The 21591-nt window shown below is 44.0% G+C and overlaps 1 protein-coding gene across 9 annotated transcripts in view; it reads left to right on the forward strand.

The window, feature by feature from the left end:
- Window positions 1-21591, forward strand: part of PTPRM (protein tyrosine phosphatase receptor type M) — a 726112-nt gene that overhangs the window by 561944 nt on the left and 142577 nt on the right. The window lies entirely within an intron of this gene.

Consider the following 21591-nt stretch of genomic DNA (forward strand, 5'->3'; position numbering starts at 1 on the left):
GGCTATGGCATTATTCACAGCATTCTCCCTGTCTCCTTAAAAGGATTTAACTGTTCAAGCTCTGTTCATAAGCTTCAGAGTTTTTCCCAAGATGATAATTACTGTTGTTTGTATAAAATGCCCACATGCCTGCAAAAATCCATTTTTAACATAAGACAAAGTTGGTGTTCAGGTTGTTTTTTCCTTTTTAAAAAAAAGAGAGAAAGTGTGTATGTGTGAGAGAGAGAGAGAGAGATCAGTAGACCAGCATGATACTGTATAAAGGTTTTCTTGCCACGAGTTTGAGTTATCCACATTACTTATGAATGGCAAAGCCTGAGTATCTCACTCATGTCTTATCATAAACAAGTGAACATTTTTGTACCACATCACCATGTGTTCTTTAGACACCACTGACTTTAAAGAAAATCTATTTTAGAAAGTTTTAGGAAGTTTTCTTGGTACTATTCCTTGCTTTTTTCTGACTGGAAAGCCAATGATCTTAGTATTTGCCCACAGTCAGAGAGGTAGAAAGATTATAATCAATACATCTCGACACCTTGACATAAAGCTGCTGCAGCCAGCTGCCACACTATGTATGGCATAGTGTGCTTCTAGGAGTGGTAGCTTGCGAGCTGATCTCTGCAATATTAATCCTCTGTTACGCACCCCAAACCAGTGATGTATTTTAGAGCAGCCCAACAGTTACTGTAAACATCCTCAAGGCCAAGTCCAGTGCAGACCTGCCCTCTGGATCGGGGAATCATAACCAGCTCCCTATCACTCCATCCCACCTCCCTTTTCCTGCACAAGTGAAACTTGGGCATAAGAGGGTATCTAGCCCACCATTTCTGACGCTGATTGGTCACAAGATATCAGATCTTAAACCTATCACTAGTATATGCCTGAATATTTCCCATTCTGGGCTTTGGGTCAGTATGAATTTGGGGGCAAAGTGGAGGGGGGAGTGGATATTCTCTATTTACGGAGGAGGAGGAGGAGGAGGAGGATGCCATTCTGTGCAGGAGCGGCTCCAGGCATCAGCACGCCAAGCACGTGCTTGGGGCGGGAAGCCACTGGTTCGCTCTGCCGGTCGCCTCGAGGGCGGCAGGCAGGCTGCCTTCGGTGGCTTGCCCGCGGAGGGTCCGCTGGTCCCACGCTTCGGCGGACCTCTGCAGGCAAGCTGCCGAAGGCAGCCTGCCTGCTGTGCTTGGGGCGGCAAAATGCCTAGAGCCGCCCCTGATTCTGTGGCAGGTTGATTTTGAAAAGAAAAACTCTGAATGGCTTGAAGCTGCTTGAGGGGCTTGGAATGTTAGAAAATGGCCTGAAGAGGGTAGGGGATGGATTAAGGAGGACAGGCAGTGAAAGGTGCATGATAGAGATGGGGTGACATTATATAAAGTATTATGAGCGTAAGATTGTGATAGCCATATTATTCATCATGAGTGACAAAGCCATGAGTAAGTCATGCAGATTATCACATCAACACATATTTTGTAAGTGACACAGGAAATCTTTTAGAAATATTTTAGAGCACTTTAAAACATTTTATTTTGACTATATTTTATATCCCTGCACCTGTAAAACCAGATGCCATAGTTATTATCAGTCCCACAGCATAGGGTTTGGGGGAATGCCAGAAATCTCTAAAAAGAAATAAAAGTAGCTTTTTGCATTTAAAAATGTCAGTGTTAAACTCTAATAATTTGTATCCATGCGAGGCTTAGAAGCAAGTATTGAGGCTCATTGGGAAGCTGGGAATCTCCCTCTCCAATGGTACAAAGATCCCATTTCGAGCCCTGCAAAATATTTGACTTATAGGGCTTGTCTATGTTAGTTCGCTGCAAGCTGGGTGAATCTAGCCTACACTAGCCTGCTGTGGTCTGTTTGGGTGCACCTTCCTGGTGTGCATTAACAATCCACTAATGTGCTTTGATCAAGTCCTGTTTCGAAGAGGACTAGATCAGAGTGTTCTAATAAACTGTTAATGCACATCACTGGAGTGCTCACACACACACCAGGCCAGCATGGGGTAGATTCACACCTCAGTTTGCCTCAGTCTAATTGTTTGTGTAGACAAGTCCTAAACGTATGAGATTTTAATGTGGAGAAAACCTGTCACTAGAGTAGGACTGAATCTTGCCCAACCTAGGCATCAGGCAGCAATAAATCGTGGGAGTAGGGATTTCACATTTATGGAAAGGAGAAGGAAACATTTCTGTGACTAATTGATTTATTTTAAAAAGGCAACTTTTTGATGCTCAGGAGTTTGGACTGTTAAAGTGAATCCCAAAAAGATGGGCTAGTGGGCAGAATGCAATGAAGCAGCCAAGGTGCATGATAAATGAATTTATCACATGAGCCCTCCAGTTTGTTACAAAGATATCACCCCCACAAATGTGGTGTAATGGAGGGCAGAACATTATCGCAGAACATATTTGCATTAGTTTAAAATGCCTTCTATCTAGCTTTGCAAAAGGAACGGAAAGCGGGGCACCTACAGTGCACACCACCCCTAGGAGTTTGAGGCTATGCTCACAGTTGACAGCTACAGAATAAGAAGGTAGCTTCTTTCATCATTAATCAGTTTTTTTCTAAAATGATAATTAGTTTCAGGAAGAGAATTTCAAAATCTGTCATAAATGTATTTGTGTGAAAACCTTTCATGTTTGTTGTCTGGCAATATATATCACACCACCTGTGTAGAACTAGATGTTTTCGGATTATTCACCCTTTATTGAGATCAGATGATAGTACCGAGAGAAAGAGGGGAAACTCTTGCAATGTCAAATGTGAATTTTTAAAAAAAGTTTTAAAATGGTTTTCTAATATTTTTTTAAAAAGTCATGCACACAGTCTCTAAAAATCACCCTGCACTTAACATAAGATGTGGAATAAATCTTTTGCTATCTTGATATGATATGTACAACTCATTTCCCTATGAAATTTCTTTTACTGTGTATCTTTAAAACCAATATTGTGTACGTGTGTATGCATACAAATAGGAATAAAGCATGCTCATTGACTATGGCCTGGTCTACACTAGGCGTTTAAACCGGTTTTAGGAGCGTAAAACTGATTTAACACCACACCCATCCACACTGAGAGGCCCTTTATATCGGTATAAAGGGCACTTTAAACCGGTTTCTGTACTCCTCCCTAATGAGAGGAGTAGCGCTAATATCGGTATTACCATATCGGATTAGGGTTAGTGTGGCCGCAGATCGACAGTATTGGCCTCCGGGTGGTATCCCACAGTGCACCACTGACCACTCTGGACAGCAATCTGAACTCGGATGCAGTGGCCAGGTAGACAGGAAAAGCCCCGCGAACTTTTGAATATTTCCTGTTTGCCCAGCATGGAGCTCCGATCAGCACGTGTGGTGATGCAGTTAAAAATCAAAATAAAGAAAGAGCTCCCGCATAGACCATGCGGATGTGATCGCAGTAAGGGCAGGCAAATCTGTTCTATCAGCGCTCCGTTACAGAAGACGAAATTCAAAATCATTTTTAAAAAATCTCCAGACAGACGCCATAGCAGGGATTCAGCTCACTGCTGCGTGACAAGCGTAATGGAAAGCCAAAGAATCAAATGGACGCTCATGGACTGGAGGACTCAAGCTATCCCACAGTTCCTGCAGTCTCTGAAAAGTATTTGCATTCTTGGCTGAGCTCCAAATGCTTCTAGGGTCAAACACAGTGTCCGCGGTGGGTCAGGGCATAGCTCGGCAATCTACGCACCCCCCCACCCACCCCCAGAAGTGAAAGGGAAAACAATCCTCTCTTGACTCTTTTACATGTCACCCTATCTTTACTGAATGCTGCAGATAGACACGATGCTGCAGCACTCAACACCAACATCCTTGCTCCCCCCCTGCCATGGGTGGCTGATGGTACAATAAGACTGATATCCATTGTCATCATCAGCCTATTGGCACATGGGGCAGTGCAAAAGGACTGGTAACCATGCAGACTAGCATCCGTTAGGTCGATCAAGGGTGCCTGCCCCTAATTTTTCCTGGTAGATGGTGCAATATGGCTGGTTACCATCCTCATCATAGCAACAGGGGGCTGAGCTCCATCAGCCCCCACCCTTCATGAGTAAAGAAAAGATTCAGTTGCCCCTGGACTAGGAGTGGGATGCTGGGCTCCTCTCCTACACACTGCTTAATGTCCTGTCTGGACTATCATAGCAGCTGGAGGCTGCCTTCCACTCATTTCTCACTAACAAGTCACTGTGTCTTATTCCTGCATTCTTTATTACTTCATCACACAAGTGGGGGGACAATGCTACGGTAGCCCAGGAAGGCTGGGGGAAGAACGGAATCAACAGGTGGGGTTGTTTAGCACCCCCTGTGAATAGCATACAGCTCATAATTTCTGCTGGATCTGACACAGAGCAGCTGTGCTCTCTGGTTCTATGATACAGTGGTTCTCTAGTACACTTGCCCAAATTCTAGACAGGACTGATTCTATTTTTAGATACCAAAAAGGAGGGATTGACTCAGGGAGTCATTCCCAATTTTGGCTTTTGCGCCCCTGGCTAAGAGCAGCCAGGGGCACTTATGACAGCAACAGATGGTGCAGTGCGAAAGGACTGGTAACCATGATCATCTTTTTACCAATTTATGGATTGGTAGATGGTACAGTATGGCTGGTAACCATCTCTGCTGTCATGCAAAAGCAAAAGCATGCTGCTGTGTAGCGCTGCTGAATCGCCTCTGTCAGCGGCATCTAGTACACATACGGTGATAGTCACAAAAGGCAAAACAGGCTCCATGATTGCCATGCTATGGCATCTGCCAGGGCAATCCAGGGAAAAAAGGCGCGAAATGCTTGTCTGCCGTTGCTTTCCCAGAGGAAGGAGTGACTGACGACATTTACCCAGAACCACCCGCGACAATGACAATGATTTTTGCCCCATCAGGCACTGGGATCTCAACCCGGAAATCCAAGGGGCGGGGGAGGCTGCAGCAACTATGGGATAGCTACGGAATAGCTACCCACAGTGCAACGCTCCAGAAGTCGATGCTAGCCTCGGACCGTGGACGCACACCACCGATTTAATGTTTAGTGTGGCCGCGCGCACTCGATTTTATACAATCTGTTTTACAAAACCGGTTTATGCAAATTCGGAATAGTCCCGTAGTGTAGACGTACCCTTAATATGAATAGATTGGAATGCGTGTTAACAAAAGGGAGACCCAAGTTTAAATACAATATTTGGTTTATTGCTCTTTCATAGAATTGATCTATATATTTTCCTTCCTGGGGGAAAGTCCAACATTTCAGAAAAGAAATAGTCTCAAATTGGGACAAATAGTAAAAATTTTCTACACAACAGAAATTCTGAAAATAAATATTCAGAAACATAAAAAATATTTCATATTGATAATGTCCAATTTTTGTTTTGAAAATGTTAAAACATATAAAATATTAAATATATTAAAACTTATCAGATAATGTAACACAAAGGTCAGAACTAAATTATATTAAACTATAAAGGCAAACCAACACATTTTGATGTTATCAGAATGAACTGTTCCAACAGTATTGAAACAAAATGAGAAAGTCAAACCAAATTATTTTTAAATATTCTCATTGAAAATTACATCAACATTGACATGTTCATGCAAAACATTTTGATTTCAATTAAACTGTATTTTCCCACACAAACCTGTCAGAATATTTCAACCAGCTCAACTCTTTAAGCTCGTAGGGTGTTTGTGATCGGTGGGGTATAGATGCAATAAAATAAATAACTAAACAAGGCATGTTTCTAACATTATCTCAAAAATTTCATTTGTATGTGTTTCCCTAGTGTTCTTTCTCTCTCTCTCTTCCCCCCCTCCATCCCTCCCCCACCCGTTTACTTTGTATACCTGCCAGATACCTGCGTCTTACGTGATTGGAAAATGCATAGCAAACTTGGTCTCTGCCACGTTCTAAATTATAACTTTGGCCCCAATCCTGCACAGAATTCTGCATGTGCTGCTGCTCAGCATGTGTGTAAGTCTTTGCAGTATCACGACCTATATGTAATGCATTTGTGTTTGCATTCCTTTCTAAAATAAAGTATTGAAATGCTGCTGGAAAGGTATAACAAGTGGGGTTCCACAGGGGTCTGTTTTGGGATCGGCTCTGTTCAATATCTTCATCAACGACTTAGATATTGGCATAGAAAGTACGCTTGTTAAGTTTGCAGATGATACCAAGCTGGGAGGGATTGTAACTGCTTTGGAGGACAGGGTCATAATTCAAAATGAACTGGACAAATTGGAGAAATGGTCTGAGGTAAACAGGATGAAGTTTAATAAAGACAAATGTAAAGTGCTCCACTTAGGAAGGAACAATCAGTTTCACTCATACAGAATGGGAAGTGACTGTCTAGGAAGGAGTACGGCAGAAAGGGATCTAGGGGTTATAGTGGACTACAAGCTAAATATGAGTCAACAGTGTGATGCTGTTGTAAAAAAAAGCAAACATGATTCTGGGATGCATTAACAGGTGTGTTGTGAGCAAGACACGAGAAGTCATTATTCCACTCTACTCAGTGCTGGTTAGGCCTCAACTGGAGTATTGTGTCCAGTTCTGGGCACCGCATTTCAAGAAAGATGTGGAGAAATTGGAGAGGGTCCAGAGAAGAGCAACAAGAATGATTAAAGGTCTAGAGAACATGACCTATGAAGGAAGGCTGAAAGAATTGGGTTGGTTTAGTTTGGAAAAGAGAAGACTGAGAGGGGACATGATAGCAGTTTTCAGGTATCTAAAAGAGTGTCATAAGAAAGAGGGAGAAAACTTGTTCATCTTAGCCTCTAAGGATAGAACAAGAAGCAATGGCCTTAAACTGCAGCAAGGGAGGTTTAGATTGGACATTAGGAAAAAGGTCCTAACTGTCAGGGTGGTTAAACACTGGAATAAACTGCCTAGGGAGGTTGTGAAATCTCCATCTCTGGAGATATTTAAGAGTAGGTTAGATAAATGTCTATCAGGGATGGTCTAGACAGTATTGGTCCTGCCATGAGGGCAGGGGACTGGACTTGATGACCTCTCAAGGTCCCTTCCAGCCCTAGAATCTATGAATAAATTCTAGCTATGGATTTTCAGTGCACTCTTTTGGAGTTTAATAAGGTCTGCTGACCAAGTTAAATATTTTACTTATTAGGTTCTTGGTTAGTCTTGGAATAATGACCTCACTGCACTTTAAGTGGTGGGGCTGTTATCTGGCTGATCAGAAAAGGTGTGCTCCCTTTTAAGGACTAGAGCGCCAGAGAGTGATTTAGTGCAGCAGCTTCATACTGGGAACCCCAGGTGAACAGAAGTGAGAGGGTCCACACAGGTACAGCAAAAGCCTTCTTTTACTTGGACCAGATGGAGCAACACCCACCCTCCCTCCCAAGGAAGTAGTTAAATACCACGTTTTGTCATGATGCTCTGTGGGCTTTACACTAGCTGCTCCATTCTCAGGGGGCTGGGAATGACTGCACCACAACTGAGGTGGTGCAGATTTTGTCTGGGCTTACCCAAGAAAGGCAGCTCTGCTTTGAGGGGTGGGGTGAGGAAGTAGGTCAGAAACTGCTGTTTAAAAAAAAAACGGTGCTCAGTGGTCAGCTTTGCAGCAATGACTCACCTCCCCACACGCCCCAGGAATGTGCATAAAGGTACGAAACCTGGGTGGGGCAAGTCTCTGTTCCACGCAGCAAGGAAGCCAGCACCCACCCTCCCTCCCCTAGTGGAGGCGAATGGCAGGCTGGGTTAGGACCCGCTGTGCACATTACGCTAGTCATTCCTTTTAAAGGGGGGCCGGGAAGGAATTTTTCCCACACCACCAAAATTGGGTTCAGTGGAGTGTGGTTTTTTCGCCTTCCCCACAGCGGGTGTGAGGCAGAACCTTTTCTGGTGAGAAGAAAAGGTGGTACGCCATATGTCGCAACTTATTTTGTAAGGTTGGGCGGATGTTCAGTGCAGGTACTCCACAGGGAGGGCAGCCCATGACCAGATAAATGGCCTGGTACTGGATAAAGGAACAGAATAGGGAAGAGGGTTGGGGACTCCTCTGATTGGTACAGCAGGGAGCCAACTCCACCCACCCCACCGCCCCACCCCCTGTTCTCATAGCCCTCCTTAACCCTCTTACAAGCCTGTTCATTCAGTACAGGCAAAGTGTAGAAAAGATAGCTAAAAATCTAATAGGTGATGTGTAAAAAGGCATGAAGTGGTCAAAATAGAGGGCCAAATTCTGTCCTCAGTTATGGTGGTGTAAATCCAGGGTAAGTCCATTGACTCAAGAACTTTAAACAAGTCAGTACTCTTTTTGCACATTGGAAATTAATTTATTCTTGCTGCTCCATAATTTAAGTATAATCCTCATGCACATACTCTTTCTTTTGGCCTGTCAGTTCTTGTTCTGACATGAATTAATATATTTCTTTGTCAGTGTGGCATAGGGGAACAAAAAATGAAGGTAGTAGTATTCTTGAAACACCACGGCTGCAGAAATACTGTATTTCAAAATTATAGCAGTGGCATGGCAATTTTTATCAGAGAGATAGCATGGCAGAAATGAAATGAGCAATGTTAGCACTTGCTGTGAAGCAGGAAATTGATAATGAAAGAGGGGACAAGGCATCAAAAAATATAATAATCTACCACATCTCTGATGTCAGGCAAAGACCTGGTCACTGTCAACCTCTTATGATCTGTACTACTGTACCCCATGCTGTTGCAACTTTGCTTTGTTATAATGTATATATATTATGTGTGCTGGACTTCATAGGAGCAAGGTTGCTTAAATGATCTAGTACAAGATTACAAAGGAGATTCTAAGTCAGAGACAATTCTAAGACAGGCTTCTGCTTATCTTTGTTTAATTTTTCTCGACTACTACTCTCTCTATGACCGTTCTGTAGAAACATTGTTCCCCTGAGGGTGGCATAACTAGTAAAGCGCTTTGCAAACCTAATAACCAGATCTTGCTGCAAAATATTTTGCCTTTAAAAAAATATTTCTCCTAACTCTCTTTATTTGCTGTCTGATAGAGTGTTGACAATACATAGTTTAATGTCAGTGTGAAATGGCATTTCTGAGCATATTCCATTTCAATATATAGCATATAAATGTGGACTTGAACAACGTAAGTTTGTTATGAGCAGAGCTTCACTATCATTAATGTCAAATTATTCCTATTTTTCCACCTCACTTGATTTCACCTGCTTCATATTTCTGTCTCTGTCTATAAAAGAGTCTATCTGAAATTTTATTGTTTTGCTGAGAAATATAAAGCTGAACAAAAATATATATTACTTATGATGGGAGATATTGTTTCTATTGTGTAATGCTTAAAAACCTTCACCATTTGGGGTAAATTAAGTTAGGTGCCGAGGTTCCAAAGTTTTGCTTTCTGGAAGGAGCCTCTTAAAATAAGCAGCAATCTAATAAATGTAGATTGGGAAACTGTTTACAGCTCTTTATAATTCAGGGTGTGCCCCATTTAAATAATGATAGGATGATAAGGAATTCTTCAGATGGAATTATTATTCCATATATAATTGTTTTATAACAGTGGGTCTCAAACTTTTTTACTGGTGACCCCTTTCACACAGCAAGCCTCTGAGTGTAACCCCCCTAATAAATTAAACACACTTTTTTATATATTTAACACCATTATAAATGCAGGAAACAAGCGGGTTTGGCGTGGAGGTTGACAGCTCGCAACGCCCCATGTAATAATCTCGCAACCCCCTGGGGTGTCCCAGCCCCCAGTTTGAGAACCCCTGTTTTAAAACATTTGAGCAGGTTGCTTTTAAAATTGCATTTATAAATGCAGTCTGAAAAATGTTTTTAAAAAACCGTTCTTTGGAATAATGTATAAAATAATATTTTTGCAGCGACACACAGGATTCTAAAATATTACACCAAGATCAATGCTGGTTCAAGAAAATGCAGTTCCAATGGCTTCAATGGAGTTGCACATATTTAAGCTCCCATTGAAGTGAATAGGAATCTTTCCATTTAACTTAGAGGCTTGTATCAAACTCCAGGAATTAATTTTGTCCAATGTCCTTTGCACAAGTCTTGCACTGGCCCAGATCTCTGGAATTTTTTGTATAACATAAAATAATCAAATATCTCTTTTAATTCAGTTTATCCACATGTGTATGTACTTTGGTGGATAAGAGCTAGCATATTCAACACCTGGCTGGATTGAGCCCTGTTAGAAAGTTTTCTCCAGAGCCGATGTGTCTTTAAATCATGAAAGAGGAAATTTCCATATAGTATGCAAGATTAATGTGGCAGAGAAGTGTTTGAAATTTTTGGGGTTTGCTTTGTGGAATTTTTTTGTTGGGGGAGGTTTGCTTTTATTTGTGCTCTAAAGATACAGATTTTGGTGTGCCGTTTTGTATTTGTGACTTCTTTTCACCTCATATAAAAACCAGGTGAGCCCTGAAGCCTGGTCTACACTACACGTTTAAACCGAATTTAGCAGCGTTAAACCGATTTAACCCTGCACCCGTCCACACAACAAGGCCCTTTATATCGATATAAAGGGCTCTTTAAACCGATTTCTGTACTCCTCCCCGACAAGAGGAGTAGCACTGAAATCGGTATTGCCATGTCGGATTAGGGTTAGTGTGGCCGCAAATCGACGGTATTGGCCTCCGGGCGCTATCCCACAGTGCACCATTGTGACCGCTCTGGAAAGCAATCTGAACTCGGATGCACTGGCCAGGTAGACAGGAAAAGCCCCGCGAACTTTTGAATTTCATTTCCTGTTTGGCCAGCGGGGAGAGCTCACCAGCACAGGTGACCACGCAGCGCTCATCAGCACAGGTAACAATGCAGTCTTCTGAGAATCGAAAAAGTGCTCCAGCATGGACCGCACAGGAGGTACTGGATCTGATCGCTGTATGGGGAGAGGATTCCGTGCTAACAGAACTCTGTTCCAAAACACGAAATGAAAAAACATTTGAAACAATTTCCAAGGCCATGATGCAGAGAGGCCACACCAGGGACTCAGTACAGTGCCGTGTGAAAGTTAAGGAGCTCAGACAAGCCTACTAGAAAACCAAAGAAGTAAACGGAAGGTCCGGGGCAGGGCCGAAAATATGCCGCTTCTACGCTGAGCTGCATGCAATTCTAGGGGGGTCCGCCACCAGTACCCCACCCCTGTCCGTGGATTCCGAGGTGGGGGTGGTAATCGCAGCCATGGCTGAGGATTCTGCGGACAGGGAAGATGAGGAGGAGGAAGAGGAGGACGAGCTTGCAGAGAGCACACAGCACTCCGTTCTCCCCAACAGCCAGGAGCTTTTTCTCACTCTGACGGAATTACCCTGCCAGCCCTTCCAAGCCACTATCCCAGACAATGAAGCCATGGAAGGGACCTCTGGTGAGTGTAAATATAAAACATGGTTTAAAAGCAAGCGTTTTTTAATGATTAATTTGCCCTGAGAACATGGGATGCATTCGCGGCCAGTACAGTTATTGGAAAAGTCTGTTAACATGTCTGGGGATGAAGCGGAAATCCTCCAGGGACATCTCCATGAAGCTCTCCTGGAGGTACTCCAAAAGCCTTTGCAGAAGGTTTCTGGGCAGGGCAGCCTTATTCCGTCCTCCATGGTAGGACACTTGACCACGCCATGCATGTAGCAAGTAATCTGGTATCATTGCATGACAAAGCCTAGCTGCGTATGGTCCCGGTGTTTGCTGGCATTCAAGCAACATCCGTTCTTTATCTCGCTGTGTTATCCTCAGAGAGAGTGATATCGTTCATGGTAACCTGGTTGAAATTCAGGAATTTAATTAAGGGGACAGAGATGGCCATTCCTACTGGGCTGTTTGCCTGTTGCTTCTGCTGCTGCATGTTAACAGGAAAGAGCAGCACTGAACGGGCTTAGCTTGGTATTTGGGAAAGGAGGGCACTGTGTATATGAAGGCTGCAGAAGCCGAAAGACAGTGGCTTACCATGGCCGCATGCAAGCTGAATTCTGCTGCCTGGACCCGCGTCTGTGAGATCTCTAACACCAGAGCCGCAGGCACTCAATATTAAGATGCAAAATGCGACCTTGTAGTGAAATCACATGTGCTATGTAAGGTGAATAGTGTTGTTCACCGTGAAAGAGTATGACCATTGTTCTCTAAAATGTATCTTTCTAAATACTTCTCTCCCTTTTTTCCCTTCCTCATGCAGCTGCAAATTTTTCAAGCCTCCCTACTCCATCCCAAAGGCTATCTCAGATAAGGCGGCGGAAAAAAAAGACACGAGATGAAATGTTCTCGGAAATCATGGAAGTGACCCGCAATGAAAGAGCTCATCTGAATGAGTGGAAGGATGTAGTATCAAATTACAGGAAAGATGCCAGTGAACGTGAGGACAGGAGGGACGCTCGAGATGAGAGGTGGCGGCAGGAAGATCAGAGGTGTAGGCAGGAAGATCAGCGGTGGCGGGATTCAACTCTGGGGCTGCTGCGTGATCAAACTGACATGCTCCGGCGTCTGGTGGAGCTTCAGGAACAGCAGAAGGATCACAGAGTGCCACTGCAGCCCCTGTATAACCACCCTCACCATGTTCCACATCCTCACCCAGACGTGTAAGAACGCGTGGGGGGAGGCTCCGTGCACCCGCCCACTCCACCCCCGTGGACAGCCCAACCAAAAGGCTGTCATTACTTTGAATTTTTTTTAGTGGCCTTTTCCTTCCCTCCTGTTCTCCTCCCAAACCACACCCAGGCTACCTTGTCAGTTCTCTCCCTCCTTTTTATAATGAATTAATAAAGAATACATGATTTTTAAACGATAGTGACTTTATTTCCTTAAGCAAGCTGTAATCGAAGGGGGATGGTGGGTTGTTTACAGGGAATGAGTCAGTCAAGGAGGAGGGGTAGTCATCAAGGGGAAACAAACACAGCAGTCACACCGTACCGTGGCCCGTGATGAAATTCGTTTTCAAAGCTTCTCCTGGTGTGCTCTTCTAATCGCCCTGGTGTCTGGCTTCACGTAATCAGCGGCCAGGTGATTTGCCTCAGCCTCCCACCCCGCCATAAAGGTCTCCCACTTACTCTCACAGATATTGTGGAGCACACAGCAAGCAGCAATAACAAAAGGGACACTGGTTTGGCTGAGGTCTGAGCAAGTCAGTAATGTGCGCCAGCGTGCCTTTAAACGGCCAAATGCACATTCTACCACCATTCTGCACTTGCTCAGCCTGTAGTTGAACAACTCCTGACTACTGTCCAGGCTGCCTGTGTATGGCTTCATGAGCCATGGCATCAAGGGGTAGTCTGGGTCCCCCAGGATAACTACAGGCATTTCAACATCCCTAACTGTTATTTTCTGGTCTGGGAAGTAATTCCCTTGCTGCAGCCGTTTAAACAGAGTAGTGTTCCTGAAGACGCGAGCGTCATGAACCCTTCCTGGCCATCCCACGTGGATGTTGATGAAACGTCCCTTGTGATCCACCAGTGCTTGCAGCACCATGGAAAAGTACCCCTTGTGGTTTATGTACTGGGTGCCCTGGTGCTCCGGTGCCAAGTTAGGGATATGGGTTCCATCTATCGCCCCCCCACAGTTAGGGAATCCCATTGCAGCAAAGCCATCCACTATGACCTGCACATTTCCCAGAGTCACAAACTTTCGTAGCAGCAGCTTAATGACTGCTTTGGCTACTTGCATCACAGCAGCCCCCACAGTAGATTTTCCCACTCCAAATTGATTCCCGACTGACCGGTAGCTGTCTGGCGTTGTAAGCTTCCAGAGGGCTATTGCCACTCGCTTCTCAACTGTGAGGGCTGCTCTCATCTTGGTATTCTGGCGTTTCAGGGCAGGGGAAAGCAAGTCACAAAGTTCCATGAAAGTGCCCTTATGCATGCGAAAGTTTCGCAGCCACTGGGAATCGTCCTAAACCTGCAAAACTATGCAGTCCCACCAGTCTGTGCTTGTTTCCCGGGCCCAAAATCGGCGTTCAATGGCTAGAACCTGCCCCATTACCAGCAGGATCTCCAAAGCGCAGGGGCCCGTGGTTTGAGAGAATTCTGTGTCCATGTCCTCATCACTCTCGTTGCCGCGCTGCTGTAGCCGCCTCCTCCTCCTCCTCAACTGGTTTTGCAGGTCCTGGTTCAGCATAGACTGCATGATAATGCGCAAGGTGTTTACAACGCCCATGATTGCTGTCTTGAGCTCAGCAGGGTCCATGCTTGCCATGCTATGGCGTCTGCACAGTTCACCCAGGAAAAAAGGCGCGAAACGGTTGTCTGCTGCTTTCACGGAGAGAGGGATGAGGCTGTACCCAGAACCACCCACGACAATGTTTTTTGCCCCATCAAGCACTGGGATCTCAACCCAGAATTCCAAGGGCAGAGGAGACTGCAGGAACTATGGGAGAGCTACCCACAGTGCAACGCTCCGGAAATCAACACCAGCCTCGGTACATGGACGCACACCACCGAATTAATGTGCTTAGTGTGGCCGCGTGCACTCGACTTTATACAATCTGTTTTTAAAAAACGGTTTCTGTAAAATCAGTATAATCCCGTAGTGTAGACATACCCTGAGATGTAAATGAGTCTGAAGAAATATTTGTCTTGACAAACCACCTATTTTCAGGGGATTTCATGGCACCCCTTCCCTACATTCTTGTCTTATTAGTCCTCAACTCGTTACAAAGACTAGTTGCGTATCTTACAGCATCCTGCCGGGTGGGGTCCACCTAAATGTCCTTACCAGCTGTCGTCATCTCCTCCTTAGAAGTAAACCTCTCTTGGCTTCAGTAGGAGCTACATATCTCCAGGAACTGTAGGATCACGTAGAAAAATAAACCAGAAAAAGAAACTTAGTCCTTTCATGTACCATTCCCCACATATCATCTCTCTATTGGCATTTATACTATGATACGTGACCTCTTCTCACTTTGATTTAAAATCATGTTTTTCTGAAGTATTGACATTAATGCCTCTTGACTTTGCAACAGTTTCTGACTTTTGAGGCTATGTGCTGAAGAGAAGGTCCTCTACTGTAAAAATTGTGACTCAGAGGTAACACATGGTCGGGGGGGGAGGTTTCCACGCAGGTTGATGTCCCCCTTTTCCCCCCCGCCCAATTTATGCCAGGGGGTTATATTTTTATTTCTTTTGTTGCGGGGAGTGGGTTCAAAATACCTGCTCCCCCACTATCAACACTAACGCGTTGCCTCTGCCTTGTGTAATGTTTCTCGTTTCCTCTTGTATTGATAGTAACACTGCTTGTGGGGTCTGTTTGTAATTTTTGCTTTCCTTGTGTAATGTTGCAGAATTTGCTTCCTGGATAATTAGAGTGGAAATTTGCTTCTGTGTTGCTTGTCTCCCTTGTTTATTGCATTCTCTGCTCTTCTCTGAAGAAAGAGGGGAATCTTTAGAGACTAGGCATGAGGTTACTTTGCTGTAGAGGAGTTCATCAAACATTCTATCTCCTTTGTCTCCACATTTACTCTAGATCTAAGAGAGTGAGGGGTGAATGGTTATAGGAACCATCAGGGGTTTGTGTATTTCTTACATCTTGTATAGTTAAAGGCTCCTGAGATTCATGTGGCTCCGTGCAAATGATATGGGATCTACAGAGATTAAAGCATTAGGCAATATCCAGAGTACCTGAGTGTAAAATTTTTATGTTCAGCTTAAGTTTATTTGCTTGAGTCCAGGGGATTTTTTTTGCTCACACTACAAAAGTCTAACTGTTATATATCAAATTCTTGAAATAGTTGTTTCAGCTTTGATGTTTTCCCACAAGGCCTGTATTCCAACATTAGATTCAGAATGTTTTTATGATAGTAACAACTGTACAGTACCTCTCAATCTGTCATAGCCTAAATGTGGAACAAAAACTTAAAATGAAGGACTGAGAAAATATTAGCGCAAGAAGATAATAATGTCTTGGATTCATTCTCAAGGAAAATTCGCTGTTGTAGGATGTCAAGTTGTACTGTCAAAACAATAATACAAGTGAGAACTTTAGCTTTCTTGGGGAAGGATGCAAATTTCAGTCTAAAATAAAGGACTCTCTCATAATGGCAGATGATTGTGATGTACACTATCAATCAAATCTCTTTTTATAATGCTGTTGAGTAACCAGAGTCAATGCTGTGACTGTCAGTTCGCAGATATGGATCCATATCCCTGGAATGCAGTCCAGGACAGTCATATTGCATGGCTTCTCTGGGAAACTTTTTAAAAAGCTGAGAAAGTCTTGTGACACAGCAGTTACTCACCACCATACAAGAAATCTAGATATAAGTGCTGAGCTTGGGAGCAGTTAAGGGCTTTGTGGAGATGGATAATGCTCACTACCAGGGGCGGCTCTAGGCACCAGCTAAACAAGCAGGTGCCTAGGGCGGCGAAATTTAGGGGGCGGCGAAATGACGGGCGTGTATGTGCCCGCTTACCGGAAGAGCGGCGGGAGCTCTTCCCCGGCTGCAGAGGACAGGCCGCTCCTCGGCTTGTCCCCGCGGGTGCACACCAAGAAGCGGCCCCTCCTCTGCAGCCGGGGAAGGGCCGCGCTACCAGCTCCGCCTGGGGAGGGGGGTTGCTTACCGCGGAAAGGCGGGAGCCGGTAGCGCAGCCCTGCCCGGGCTGCAGAGGAGGGGCCGCTTCTCCTCCGCTTGTCCCCGCCGGTGCACTCCGAGAAGCGGCCCCTCCTCTGCAGCTGGGGAAGGGCCACGCTACCGGCTCCCGCCGCTCTTCCGCAGTAAGGGCCCCCCCCCCCCAGGCGGAGCTGGTAGCGCGGCCCTGCCCCAGCTGCAGAGGAGGGGCCGCTCCTCAGCTTGTTCGCGCTGCTCTCCTGCGGGCAGCGGCCACCCCCCACCCTCCAGACCAACCGGTAGCCAGCTGCGGGCCGCCTCCCTGGGGGGGGGGCTAGGGCGGCGCTGCGCTGCTCGGGGGGCGGGGGCTCGGGCTGCGCCGCTCGGGGGGGGGGTGGCGCTCTTCTTTTCTGCCTGGGGCGGCAGAAAAGCTAGAGCCGGCCCTGCTCACTACTCTGGTTATGGGGAAAGGAAAATGACTGAGATTATCTAAAAAGATATATAATTATATCGATAATTGGTAGACTAGTACTGGAGTTCCCTCACTCTATCTTCCAGACCAAAATCATCTGCACATTTCAGGGCCTGTGTAGAAGTAGATAGACAGGGAACTCTCTCACTGGAGATGTAGTGTTGTGTGTTCTTGGACAGGAGTATTTCCCAGTATTTCTTGGACACAGAAATAAAGAGAAATATGACTCATGAATGAAACTGCAGAGGTCAAATTTAGACATCCTCATTGTTACCATCTAGGCTGTGGATTCAGGTCCCAGCCTGGATACTTGGAGAGTGCACTGTGGCCAGGAAGGAGGTCTATACACTGGTAATTTGGGGCTAGAGAGGACATGCAGAAGGAGAGATAACCACTGCCCTGCCTACCTTGCTGCATCCTTGAAACAAATTTGAAAGCTTTTCAGTAGTAGTCTATTTATTATGGTGGAAAAGTCACCAGACCACAGTTAGGGTTAATCAGGATTTTCAGTTTCTCAGGGTAATGATTTCTTAATATTTTCTAAATTTTTAGAGAATAATAAAACTTGAAAAACTAGAGATGATAGTTTTGAATGAGCTCTAATTTTCTATGTATCTGTTATATATGTTACTCTTTTCCTGTGAAATATTGTTTAAAAACAGGTCAGAAAATAGATTTGGGATCAAAGTGTTTCACCATCATCTCCAATATGTATTATTTTGAAATGTGGGTACTTTTATAAACTGCAAGGAGATTCAATTTCATACCATTGTGTTTGTAAGTCAACATTCTTTATAAGGAAGAAATTGGCAAAGGAGAAAATAGATGCCATTTTCATGAGTGATCTAAGGACTTCTATTCAGTTATTAATGCATTAGGAAATAGATAGATTATAGTTTGTAAGGAAAATATTGTTCTTTTCTTATGAAACGGAGGAGTGGGATGAGGTAGGAAATGCAGGGATATACGTCAGTTTCCTGCTGTTTTGTTTATAAGATACTCCAATGTCGTTCATAAAGGAATTTCTAGATATGCCAACATTATATTAAAATTCAGAAATGAAAACTTCATTTTAACATGAGTTATTGTTGCTCTTTATCAACTCATAAAATAATTAGGAAATAGAACGTAAAGGAGTAAATTTCAACTACAAGTTTAGAATAGGGTATGACAACTCATATATATTATTATCTTTACAAATCACACTCCCATCTAAATTCCAACCAAAAAATGTAATACATTTTAGGGGGGATTTCTAATAATAAGCATGCTTGGAACAATTATGGTTAGTGATTAATATATTGTTAACATGGTCGTTTTTACACGTAGAACTGTCTTAACTTATAAATGGGATTGCAGTCCGCTTTCTAAACCATATCAAAAGGGGCACTGGCAAGAACCACCCTAAACATGAGGAGGTGTGAACAACCCAAAGGGAACTAGGTTCGGTTATAGAAAGTTAAAGTATGACGATATTTCTTCATACCTGGAGTACTTGGCAGAGCTTATAGAAAGCTTTTGTTGGGAAGGATAGATACAAAATAATTTTTATGCAAAGTCTTAATTTAAATTTTATAATTTTAATAAGTACCTTCAGTTATTTCAATTTGTATTTTGGTAGAGATAAAGATGAGTGTGTGTCAAGGTCTCGGTCCGTCGAGCTGGGGGTGGTGGGGAGCTACTGCCTCGCCGAAAGGCCTTGGTCTCACCTCTCCGTCGATGAGGAATTAGCGGAGGGAGGTGTGCCGTTGCAGTTGGCGTGACACAGGAGTACTAGCCAAAATCCGTGACACGCCCCTCAGGCAGGGGAGCACCAGCAAGCATCCATGACGCACCCCTCAGGCAGGGGAGTGTCAGCAAGAGTCAGGGACATGCCCCGAGGCGGGGTAGTACAATGCAGGCCCACCCAGCTCCAGTGTGTTCCAGCCCAGGGCCCTGACAGTGGTGGGGGGAGAGGGTCCCACCACTGGGTCAGCAGGGGTCCGTCCACACCACAGTGATCAAACATTAACTCAATGCACTGTCCAGTTTCGCCCTGGGCTACTTCCTACCCGGTCTCGCGAGTGGGTCCCTGTGGTTCCTCCATTGGGGTGTTTAGCTGCCGATAGCTCCAGCGCACCCTCAGCATTGGGATCACTTGGGCTCGGGTCGCTGCCCGGCTTCTCCAGTTCCTCAGGGTACTCTGCTGCCGGCAGTCCTGGTAGCCCGAGTCCTTCCTCTGGGTCAGGTTTCCCCTGGTCCAGGGCATCCCCTGGTTCGGCAGCAGGGTCTACAAGGAACAGCGAACAGCCTGTGTCTGTCTCCCTCCCTGGTGCTGCCCTGACTGGGCTAAGGGCCCCGCCCTTTGTACTTCCTATCCACCCCTCCTCTTCTGAGGGCTGAAGTAAGGTTGGCCTGGCTCCGTCCACTCAGGCTGAGAGAGTGGCTCTTTATCCACTGGTTCAGAGGGAGGACATCCCGGCTCCCTACAGATTTTATAAAGACAATAAAAAATATGAGTTGACATATCCTATTCCAAACTTGAATTTTAATCCTTAACTTTATATTTCCTAATTTTTTATGCTTTGATAGAGAGCAGTTGGAGTCCATAACTCATGTTTAAACAAAGTGTTTTGTTTCTGAATTTTAATGCAAACACATATTTGTGTGGAGTATATATTCTGTGACATTTGATTAATTATTTAGGACCAGATTCTTATGCCTTTACTAAGACTGAGTAGTACCTTACTCGGCGATTAACTCTACTGATTTGAAAGGGACTGTTTGAGGTACTTCCTAGAGTAAGGGTGGCAAACCAGGCCCTTCATTTGCCAATTTATTTTATAACTTTAAAGCAATTGAAATTGTTTAACTAACAAACAACATAAACCATATAAATAAGCTCTGACTTTTATTCTTCCAAATAACCCACACATTTTAGTATGATCTATTATTAAGGGCCAATTTCAGACACTTTCTCATGCTGAATAGCATCTTACTCCACAAACAGTTCCATTGGCTTTCAGGGGACCACTCATGGAGTAAGAGTATCAGAATCTCTGTCAAGATTCTGCTGCCCTTACTCACGTCACAGCACCTTCCAGGAGTAGTGCCATTGTAATCAATGTGACTAACAGTGACAGAATCGGGTTCTTATAGCCTTTGTCACTTTGAAATGTCACTTAGTTGTGAAAACCGGCATATGTGAGAGTAGACTCAGGCCCAGGGTATATGATCTAAATCAGAGGTCGACAACCTTTCAGAAGTGCTGTGCCGAGTCTTCATTTATTCACTCTGATTTAAGGTTTTGCGTGCCAATAATACATTTTAACGTTCTCAGAAGGTCTCTTTCTATAAGTCTATAATATATAACTAAACTATTGTTGTATGTAAAGTAAATAAGGTTTTAAAAATGTTTAAGAAGCTTCATTTAAAATTAAATTAAAATGCAGAGCCCCCCAGACTGGTGGCCAGGACCTGGGCAGTGTGAGTGCCGCTGAAAATCTGCTCACGTGCCGCCTTCGGCACCCGTGCCATAGGTTGCCTACCCCTGATCTAAATCAATGGTATATATTTATCACTTATTTAAAAATATATACTGTACACCGGTCATAATACAGAATGAGGCTCGGGAGCCGCAGGTGGCTCTGTAATATGTCTCCTGCAACTCTTTGCAGCACATGATATTAAAACACCATGTGATTTAATTATGAACCAATCAGAATGCTTTTATTGTATTATTAACCAACTATAGTTGATAAACTAATAATAATCATTTTGCGGTGAGAATTTTTTATATATATTATATTTATAAATATATATATTTATAAATATTTGTTTTTTTAAAAATGTTATATAATATTATGAATATATAATATAATAAAAAGTAAATATTTCCCCTGTCATACAGTTTAAATATGAATATATAGTACTGTAGTAAAAGAAACAATGAACTCACATGACTGTGGCTCTTTGAAGTAATGTTGATCACTAATTTGGCTCCTGAACCATTGAGGTCTGAGTATCACTGCTATACACAGTCCAATTATAAAAGTACTCCACTAGTGGTATCAATATGAGACCAAGACTATCTTTTGCCCCCAGATCCAGTTGCTTTCAAGATCTTGGTCACTAAGAGCTTTTCTATACTAGAGTGACCAGATGCTAACTGTAAAATATCAGGACCACCGCAAGGGGGGCACCTTTTTAATTGTTACACTCACCCGTCCGGGTCTTCAGCAGCATTTCAGCGGAGGGTAATAAGTCTTGCCGCCAAAGACAGAAGCACCCACTGCTGAAATGCCGCCGAAGACCGTCAGTGACTGAGGGACTCGCCGGACGGGTGAGTGTAACAAAAAAAAGAAACAAAATATCGGGACAAATGGCGTCCCGACTGTACTTCGGTCGCGATGTGGGACAAACTGCTCAAAATCAGGACAGTCCTGATTTTATCATGGAGTCTGGTCACCCTATTCTACACAGAAAGGAAAAAAAAGAAAGAAAGACCTGCAGCAGCAAGTTTCAGAGCCATAGCTTTTTATTTATTTATTTTTGTATTTTCTATTCTTGAGGCAAATCTCTGTTTCCCTAACTCAGCACTTTACGAAGAGTCCCACTT

This window comes from Mauremys mutica, chromosome 2 (genome assembly GCF_020497125.1).
Source record: "Mauremys mutica isolate MM-2020 ecotype Southern chromosome 2, ASM2049712v1, whole genome shotgun sequence".
NCBI lineage: Eukaryota > Metazoa > Chordata > Testudines > Geoemydidae > Mauremys > Mauremys mutica.